Genomic DNA, 10,451 nt, shown 5'->3' on the forward strand with positions numbered 1-10,451 from the left:
TTGTTTCTTTTCTTCTTATTTTTCCTGAGATTAACTGTTGCCTTTCCTCCCATTTGTGTGATTTCCTTTGTACTGACCTTCTAATAGACACAAGGTCAACTAATGTTAGGTAGTCTGCCAGTGTCTTTTTTTCTCTTCAGTCTCCCACCTCTCCAACCTTATCCTATCTGGGTTGATTGCTCTCCACACTGTTACAGAGTTGTCATCTGGGGGTTTCCCTTCGCTATTCACCTTGGAATTCCCTATATTTTTCTCCTTAGTTGGATTCCTCAGCTCTTCCTCTTTCTTGGTTTACTCTTTTGTTTTGATGGAGAGCATCCTCTAGTAGTCAAGGCAAAAAAGTATCTTCCCTTTGTCCCCAGTGTTTTGAAATTTCACTGTAATGTTCCTGGGCATAAACCTATGTTCATCTGTTATCCTGGGCTTTCAGGAAATCTGGAAGTACATGTTTTTCCCTTCTGAGAAATTTGTTTAAATTATTTTATTTTATTTTATTTTTAACATTTTTTATTGATTTATAATCATTTTACAATGTTGTGTCAAATTCCAATGTACAGCACAATTTTTCAGTTATACATGAACATACATATATACATTGTCACATTTTTTTCTCTGTGAGCTACCATAAAATCTTGTGTATATTTCTTGTGCTGTACAGTATAATCTTGTTTGAAGGGATAGGCGGGATTTAAATTATTTTATTGATGATTCACTCCCCTTGGTTTTCTGTTCCGTCTTTCTAAACCACTTGTTAATTAGATATAGGAATTCCTGGTTTGGTTCTCTAATTTCTCATTTTTTCTTTTCTGTTTTTCCCTGTGTCTTACTCTCCTTTTCAGGAAAATACTTAATTTTCTGATCCTTCTTTTGAGTTTTTTTTATTATTCCCATCATGTTCATTAATTTCTACTGCCTTTTTTCTTTGATAAACTGAATGTTCCTTTTTATAGTCTCCTATTCTTGTTTTAAGGGTATAACATTGTCTCTTATTTCCCTGAGAGTATTAATGATACTTTTAAATTTGTTTTAGTTCCTGTGTATTTTGTTTCCTCCAAGTTGTTTTATCTGTTTTGTTCTCTAGTTTTCTTGTTTTAAGCCTTCCTTAGATATCTGGTAACCCTTGGATATCTGCTCAGAATTAGAGTAGATGACTAAAAAGCTAATTGGAAACTCTGAATTGATAGATGTGGCTTGTTGACTGAGATTCACTGCAATGTGATCTGGAAGCACTGTTTCTTTTAGAAAACCTCTGATTCAGTTTTTTCTGGACTTTTTTCTTGGGCTGGTCACATTCTCCAGGAAGAAACTTCTTATCTCCTGTCGAGGTTACAAGTATGCTTCTGGTGTTCTGGTACCCAACTAGGAAAACAGGGCTGGGGAAGGAGGACTGGAAGTCTCAGAATTTTAGGAAAGTGCCCTAGTTTGTGGTACTGTTCCCAGACTAATGACTGGGCCAGTCGACCTCCAATCCAGAAAGTGTCTCTTCAAAGAGTAAACCTGCTATCTTCCATGGGCGAGGGGGAGAGCAGGGTGTAGACCCAGTGGTGTAGAGCAGGGAGAGGACAGAAGGCTCTCATGGCTTCTCAGATGGCCTTAGGTTTGATTGCTTCACCTTTAACCCCCAGTTTCTGAGGTCTCTGGGACTGCCAGTTCCTGAGTCTTTTGAGGACTCTGCACTGTAAATTTCATTGGTTCTGGAATATGGGTCCATATACCAGTGTTTGCCATGGTTGGTTTAGACCTCAGCATTCTATGATGTCCTTAAATCACTTCAGTCCTGACTACATAAGAGCTGCATTGCATGCTGAGGTTGTTTCTTTATTCCTCCTTCCTTCCCTTTATCCCTCTCCTCCAGCTTTTCTTTATCCTCTTTCTGGATGTTGGCCCTTTTGGATGGATCCTCTATTTCTTTAAAGAAAATCTTTTTTTTTTTTTTCCCCTCTCTCTCCCCCCTCTTTTCAATCTCTTTCTCTTTTTCCTATTCTTTTTGGGAGATTTCCTCAGCTTTTTTATTTAACCCTTCCGTGGAGATTTTCATCTCTGCTATTAAATTTAGAACTCCCAAGGCCTCTCTTGAAAAAAAAAAGTGTCTTGTTGCATGAATATGATATTTTATCTCAGAGGAAATTAATATTAGCTTACACTATTTTTTTCTACTCCTTATATTTTTGTTTCTCCTGAATTTCTGTTTGTTTTGGTCTGTTTTTTCCCCAAGGGTGTGGCTATTCTCAAATGTCTTGGTTACTTATTTTTAGGCACGGAAAGGCACTGAAATGTTGACTGGAAGTTTTATGTAGATGGGGCTTATCGGTGGGCCTTTCTGAAGAGAGATCTGTCAGGGCTCACAATTTTTCCATTGGAAGACCTTTAAATATCAGTTATCAGTATACGTAGGGAGTGGAAACAGGTTTCTCTTAGGATTTCAGTTTCCCCAGAGGGGAGTTGTCCAATCTCTTGCCTGGAGGATGTAAACCTACCTTGCAAGTGTTCTGATAGCTGAGCCCTGAAAATGTTGGCAAAAGCGGTAATGTCGGGGATTGTGTGCATGTGTGCCTGCATGGGTGCCTCATCATCCAGTGTAACCTTTTCACTTAATCCCCCCGTTTCTGTTGGCGTTTAATTCTGCCTGCACCTGTGGCTGAAGTCCTGTAGGCAGACTCCCTTGGCTGCTTAGGGTTCTTTTCTTTTCCTTAACAACTTTTTTTATAATGCCATTTTAATGGGCTTAGGCAGGGTGGGAAGGAACACAAATATTTAGTTCTTTAAGTGGAACTTGAAGTTCCACCTTTATATTTATTCTTTCCTTCTCTGGCTAAGTCATGTCTTCTCCCTGAACTTGTTTAATTGTTTACGTGGAAACTTACTCCTTTAAGTCTTGTTTAATCTGAAAGGACATGTTTAATATAAGAGTGAGAGTACTTGGGTGTTGAGCTAGGCTCCCTCAGGATTCTGGAATATGGGTCCATATACCAACTTCTGCAGGACAGCTATGGGCGAGAGAAAGGAGACTGATGTGAGGAGTAAGCGTGAGTGCTATGCGTGTGTAGGCACCGTGGATGTGGCGGGATGCAAACTGATGTGTATGTCGAACTCACAGAGCACATGCTCATCTTCAGCGTGTAGCCCCTGGCACTGCTTTGCACCTCTGGGAAGCTGTGTTAAGACCCTTGTTTTATGCTTTACTCTGCAATTCCTCATACAGTTTACCAGTTGCTCCCTTGCTCTGGAGTAGGGTTTCTTAAGAAGGCTTGGGTGGTGCAGCTTTTCCTTCTTAAAATCTTGCATGCAACCAGTGCTCTAACATAACTTAATTAAGATAGAGTGGACAATAGTAAATCTGACAATTCAACTGGGCAAAAGCCATTGCTTTTGGAATGGGAATAGAATTTTATTAAAAAAAAAAAAAGCTTTAAAATGGACAAACAAAAACTGAAAGAACAAATGGCTTCCAAGCTCTTTTTGGACATTTTGGAACTTAATGCATGACTACATTGAAATGCCTTTCTTATCTAGTCACCAAGCAAGAGATACCCAGAAAACGGTCCTTTGTTAACCTGCCTTACATCATAGTTTTGAAAGTAATAAAACTACTTTTAAAAATTGCCCTGTTAATCACATTAAAGCATAAAGGAGGTTTTCACTAATTCAGCCTGGCTGTCATCTTGTTAGTTCAAAATGACCCATGTTATCAAGCAGATTCTAAGTTTTTCTTCTGAAATACACGTGGACGCTTTAATGGAGCATGAGGAATTTGTTTCCTGTTATCATCTAGAGCCCAGGAAGCTGGTTTGACGTCAGGGCCAGGTTGGGTTATTGTGCGGCGGGGCGGGACCAGCGCTCTGGTCAAAGTTGGCATCAAGTCCTCAGCTCTCTGCCCCATCTCCTTCGTGTGTCCACCAGTCTCCATCTACAGGGCGGGAGGAAATGGAACACTGACTTGTTGTGGCCTTGAGTATATTTAAAAGCATCTGCTGAGAGAATGGTTTTCAACTGGGAGTAGAATGCTTGTGACCCAGAAGCTGTGTAGGTGGAATGTGGAGTTTTTATAACAGTTCCTAAGAAGCCAGCACATTTTCACCCTCATGATTATATGCAAGCATGCTATGCATTATTATTAACCTTGTAAATGTTCAATGGATTTTTAAAAAGTTGTGTCAGTGGCGTTTATAGAATTTATTTTCAGTGTTTTACTTATCTGTGTTGTGATTTAGACTTAAGGTAAAATCCTCAATTGTTGTATTGCAAAATTTAACTACTGTGACATCATCATTTGCTAATATGTTTTCTAGACATAGGAATAAAATTTACTCCCTATAATAGTATAGCAATTATTAATGTCCTTAAAACATTTACCTTTTAAGTAAAAGGTAAGAATAACATCAGAATGCCTGTTAATATGTAATTTCCTTTGCAGAAGAAGTGAATCTTTAATTTTGATCATGGTGAGACAGTTTCTTTATGGAAGCATTGCTAGAATGTAAGATGCAAAAAAATCGAGCTCCACTTCTAGGCAACTGAGCAAAATGGGATTCAGGGCTGACTCACACAGTGCGAAGCCCAGCATTCAGAGCTTCCCTGGTTGTGGATGTCTTTGGTGGGGCTGGAGAGGAGAAAGTAAAGCAGCAAGGCTCCTACAGCATGGGAAATGCTCTTCTTACTTAGAGTTCTTTTTTGTTACCATTTATTATGGAAAATTTCAAGCATACACAAAAGTAGAGAGACTCACATATTGAGGCATCATTGCAAAAATTTATTTGTAATCTAATGCCTTCAGCCTCATTTAGGAGAATACAAAGTGGCAAATATAGGAAGTCCTTACAAACATAGCGGAACCTAAAAACCATAGCAAGGACATGTTTCCTGGGTTACTCAGGTTACTCCTTCTCCAACGAACACCAGCATAATATAAATGCCATTTTAAAACGATGAAAACAGTTTCTGAACTTTTGACAGTGACATCTTCCTTAGGACTCACATTGATTTGATAAAGCTCAGGGCAGGCTCATGGGAACAGATCTGGGCATCTGACCTGGTCCACTGTCCTAAGTCAGGTATGCATGGAGTCAATAGTAATAGACCCAGCAGGATAGGCAAGTGCTAAAAAGGCACCGTCAGAAGTCCACAGTGACCTGGAGAAAGCTATCAGATGAGAGACATTCTTGATTCATGGGCTTTAAAAAGGCCAGTGAACCGTAGTACCCTGGCGCAGGTGCAGGTGTGGCTGAAAACTTGCTCTTGCACCTCTGAAATTCCCACTCACCTTTAAGACTCTGAATTCCAGCTGCTGCAGGTGAGTGCTCCAGGGAGCATAGGCAGCACATTCCTTTTTCAGAGGAATGTCACTGTTTAATTTACTGCTTGGAAAGCCCTAAAACCCCCCAGGGCCTTCCAAAAATAGATGGGATTAGTCAGTAGTGACATTTACAGGGTTTTTTTCCCCCCTTCCTCCCTCCTTCTCAAGAATGACAAAAGTTTTTCTTCTGTCTACTTAGTAAACTTATCTCCCTTGAGGATTTTCACCTTGTGAAAGAAAAACATGGTTAAATTCTAGACTAGATTTACTGGATCTTATTGCAAAAGAAAAATATGTAAATTGCTATCGCCAATTTGGGGAGGTGTTTCAATTATGCTAATAATGAAAAGGGCTGAAATGGAAGGTATAAACTGGGGGAAATTTGTGCATTAGCGAAGAGTTGAAAGGAGTGAATCCTATGAAGTAGTGAAAGTCTGAACTTTCTCAGCCCTCCATTTGGATAATGACTGCTTTCCACACCATAGTAACCGAGGAAATGGTTATATAAATACTGCAAAATTCTTTTCTAACCACAGTGGTAGGTGTCCAGGACTCACACCTGCTTTGTGGACTGAAGAAATGTAACCACATGTGTCTGGCAGCTAAATGAAAAGAAACCCAGTGAGAGGTAGAGTGCCAGTTACCAAGGAGTAGGCCAGGCTGCCCATTCATTGGTTTGTTAGTCCTTCCTTTGCTCACTCACTCATTCATCCACTCATCTTCCTTCTTTCCAACTGCAGGACCTTTGGTCTCCTGAATGTTCCTAGTACAGTTATCTCCCACTCTTCCTTCAAATCCCAGCCAAACTTCACTTCCTCAGGGGCACCTCCCTATCCCCTCTACCCCCACCTCCACCTAACAGGTGGGTCCGGTTCTCTGTCGTCTATCATAGACACTCAGTAAATATTTGTTGAGTGAGTGAACAAGCTAATCCTCCTGACCGTGCATACTTTCCTTTGTCTCTCCACTAAGCAAGAATTTACTAAACAAAAGCTGCGTGAGAACCCCAGCCAGGTGAGCCAGGCTGGGAGGAGAGCAATCTTCGGTGCCTGAGAACTCAACCAAGTCAGGACCCACCTTCTGTAAAACTGGAGGGAGCTGAGAGTGAGGTGGATTTCAGCCTGGGTCTAGGGGTGAAAGTTTTTGGAATGAACCAGAAGGGATAGAGGGATAAGAAACAGTGAAAACTAAGTATACCCTTATGCTCTTAGAATCTGAAATATCACTTTCCTGGTAAGGAAGCTGTGGCCTGGAGAGATTAACTGATTTGCTTTAAAGTGACAGAACTGGTGAACTTGGGTCTCTGAGATTTTTTTGAACTGATTAAAAGATGTTGTGGATTGAACTGTAGGAACCTGCAGCATGTTTTGGTGCCTTGGTTTGGAAGGGAATTCGTTATTTACAGAGAAGTGAAAGGATCCAGAGTGTGGACCCAGAGGAAACGTTTAGAAGAGAAAGGGAACCTCTCAGAGTCTCAGGTCTTTTCTACCCTGGGAGGCTGGTGGCCAAGGTGTTACTGGCAACCCTACCAGGAGAGCATTCTTGGAGGGGGTTATTTCTTCAGCAGTTGATTTAACCATGCAGAGTTTTACCAGAAAGAAAACTCTCCTCATGGCAGTGTAGAAACTTCTGGGTGGTTCCTTCTGGACACCCATTCTATTTAACTCAGCTGTTCTATTTAATAGGCCATCAGTTGTGCATTTTCTAAATAATTGCTCCTCATTTGCAGGGTTTTGGTGGGTACAAAGCCCTTTCACATACACTAGATTGCTTAGCCCCGTGACACTCCCATGAAGAAACTAAGCCCAGAGAGCTTGCAGTCTGCCCAAGAGTCACATGGCAGGTTAGTGGAGGAACAATGTCTAGAACCCAGGTGCCTGACTCAGGTCCTGCACTGTGTACCACAGGTGCTCACATGAAAGGAAATGTTTCTCCAGCTGGCCAGAGCCACATAGCGAAGTGTGACAGGGGTTTTGAAAGCACTCAGATTTCACTTTAGATATTCAATCTATGTGCCATCCTTCTCAGAGTCAGGTTTTACTTCCCTGGAACTTTTCTTCTTACCATGCACCATAGCAGAAGGTGACAGAGGTGAGCAGCAATCTATCAGGATAATGATTGTTAGCAATCGATTATACAGCATTTCCTATCTGCCAGACACCAAGTGCTTCATTTACATTAGTTCATTTCATCTCACAATAGTCTGTGAGAAAGGTATTATAATTATACCCAGTTTACAGATGTGGTCACTGAGGCACAGGAGGTTAAAAACATCTAATTAAGGCCTTGCAGTGGGTTTAGTGTCTGACATTTGTCTTCTTAATCACCATTTTTTTAACCTACTAACTTTTTACCTGTAAGATTATTAAGCCATTTGAGTACAAAGGAAAGGCCTCAGTATTGCATTCTAGAAAATATTCAAAAATTCTGGGTTTCAAAAAAATTACTTTTCTTTCTAAAGTAATTTTCTAGAAAATTACACTCCTTGATTAGGCAATCCATAAGCACAGTATAACACTTACAACTACTAAGGAACGTATAAAAATGTCAGTCTCCCTCCAGCCTATACCCCAGCTACTCTGTTCCCCTCTCTGGAGGCATCTGCTGTGAATAGTTTCTGGTGTTGAAAATGGTTTTGGAGATTTACTTTCTCATATGTGATTAAAGTAGAGGGAAACAATGTAGTAGGGGCCCCAGTCCTAGCCTCAGCTGTGTGCCCTGGCAGGACTGAGCTGCCTCTGGACCATCTGGCACACTTGCAGGGCAGCCAGCCAGCAGTCAGAGGGCGGGCGAAGTGAGGAACTCTCAGGGAGAGGTGAGTGCCCACGGGAGCAGGAGCCGGCCCCACATCAAGCCTGTCGGCTTAGTTAACGGGGGCAAGGGGTTTCTGAGGAGGTGGAGGTGATGTTCTCAGCTCCCGTGGCAGATTCCCCCATGGAGTCATTTCTGAGCCTTAGGTTTGGAGAGAACCCAGTGGGCTGAGAAAGCTTGCAAGTGCTGTTTCTTTGAATACTCTGGAAGACGTTGAGCCCTGAGTGGGGACCCCCTCCATCACAGCAAGCCTCCATAAGGGGGAGAGCCTTCTTCCTCAGCTGACCCTAGATGACTGGAGAGTACTGGTGCCTCTGAGTTCCCTGGGAGTGGTGATGGAGGGCCATCAAGGCAGTGGCCTGGAGGCTGCACTGTGAGTGTCAGAGATGGGCTTCACTGGCCGGCCTCTCCTGGGGGCTCCAGAACAAGAGAGGAATGAAAGGGCAGGCCCAACTCTGCAAAACGGTAACTGCACATAATAAACTCACATGGGATAAAAGTGTTTGCTGAGTCTTCCGATTCTTTGGTTATGCCATTCTCCTTGCCTGAATTGACCCTTTTCTTTCCCATTTCCTGTCTAGTTCCTGCCTATTCCTTAAGACATGGTCAGGCAACTTCTTCCCTGTACCCCTACCTCACCCCCAGCCCCTGGCCATGTATATCTGTCATTACCTGACTTGTATTATAATTACATGCTAATGGGTCAGTCTGAGACCATGAACTTCTGCTTAGGGGTGGTTTTGATCAGTTTTGTAATTCCAGTGCCTGGATTTCAATAAATATATTGAGGAAGTGTAGAGTTCCTGCAGGATGCTCTGAACTACACCAGGGGTACCATTCCTTTGTGCAAAAGACCCTTCAGTGACAGTTTGGGCCAGCTAATGATCAACTTTTGGTAGTGTGACAGACAAGAGAATTTGCCTTTAGGGTAAGAATGGGGCTAAAATGTCTGCTAAGCTGTAGGTGATTTTGATTTAAGAGTGAGCATATTTGGAACAGACTGCACTGGAAAATGAGCCACATTAATACGTCACCATAACCATTTAATTATCTGAGGTAGCCATCAAAGTACTGACTGTATTACTCAAGTTTGGGTCATTGAAAAAAAAAAAAAAAACCAATTGAGAAATCTCATCCTGTTTCTGTGAGAGAAATGTTCTGTGAGCATCTGTTGAGATAGCCTGAAGAAAGACTCTATATTATTATGTGCTCCTACTTCGTGGGTTTTTTCTTTTCTTTTCTTTTTTCCGATGTCTGTCTCTATTCCAGATGGGGTGCTTTAAATAATTTGACTTGGAGGCAAGATGGGAATATAGAATACGGGCCAATATGGAGGGGATAAGTAAATGCCTAATTGTTTCTAAGTGACAGAGGGGAAACAGACTGTAAGTGGTACACTTCTGACATGTAGCTTTTTCTGTCTCTTTAGAAGATTGTCAGGGACATAGGGGAAAAAAAGTCTGAATTCTCTGAGTAGGTTCTGCTTTGTATAGTTTCAAGGAAATGAACTAAATCTGTGCTTAAAAATTGCAAGTCTACATGTAATTGTGCACGTTGAAGGTTTTACACTACATGAAAATGGTAATTTCCCCCTTCGGAAGGCAAGGAGACAGGAATGGGAGGGGTGGGTGGGGGAATCAATGTGTAGGTCAAAAATTTGAATTTTAAGTGCAATCTTCTTAGTCATCACTTTCATTTCTGTCTTCTAGGGAAATCTGACACAGCTAGAAAGCAATGGAAAACACTAAGGGTTGCATCAGATATTGAAGAGGAACTGATCACACCATGGAGATAAAAATGATCTCTTTTTAAGGGAGATTAAAAATAAAAGCTGGTCACTTAAAGGTAGCAGTCTTTTGGGGAGAAGCTAATAAGGGTTCCAGAGGCCAATTTGTCCCTTGTAACCAATGTTGATCGCATGTTAGAATGAGGGATGTGTGTGTTTTGGTGCTATACCTCTTCCTCTCAGCATAGATTTGCAAGGCAGGCTCAAATAAATTTTCAGCCCCTTTCAAGGTGTTTCCTTGTGGAGAAAGTTTTATATTTACTCTGTGGAATAATGTCTACAATAAGATTTAATACAGTTACTGGTTTGCCTTCATTCTGTAGGGCAAGTGGTTTTCTTTTATTCATTCTTAACTCTGCATCTCATATTAGCCTGTGGTGTTACTGGCACTGTTCGTAACCCAGGGGAGAGTTAGGAAGTAAAAATTTGTGACCTCACAGAGCACTGGGGAGAAACAACACAATAATGATACAATAACACTGGTGTAATACTTGAAAACTTAAAGGTCATGTCTCATTACTTCACCTCATTCGTTCTCTCCACAAACACACTGCATAGGCT

General features: G+C 41.5%; 1 long non-coding RNA gene across 1 annotated transcript in view; it reads left to right on the forward strand.

Annotated features, from left to right (window-relative positions):
- Positions 1–10,119, forward strand: part of LOC135321685 (uncharacterized) — a 56,640-nt gene extending 46,521 nt beyond the window's left edge. Inside the window, exon 2 of the long non-coding RNA XR_010381659.1 lies at positions 9,814–10,119. This is a non-coding gene — a long non-coding RNA (uncharacterized LOC135321685). The remainder of the gene's footprint in view (positions 1–9,813) is intronic.
- Positions 10,120–10,451: the final 332 nt, after the last annotated feature.

The sequence above is a fragment of the Camelus dromedarius genome, chromosome 7, assembly GCF_036321535.1.
Source record: "Camelus dromedarius isolate mCamDro1 chromosome 7, mCamDro1.pat, whole genome shotgun sequence".
Lineage (NCBI taxonomy): Eukaryota > Metazoa > Chordata > Mammalia > Artiodactyla > Camelidae > Camelus > Camelus dromedarius.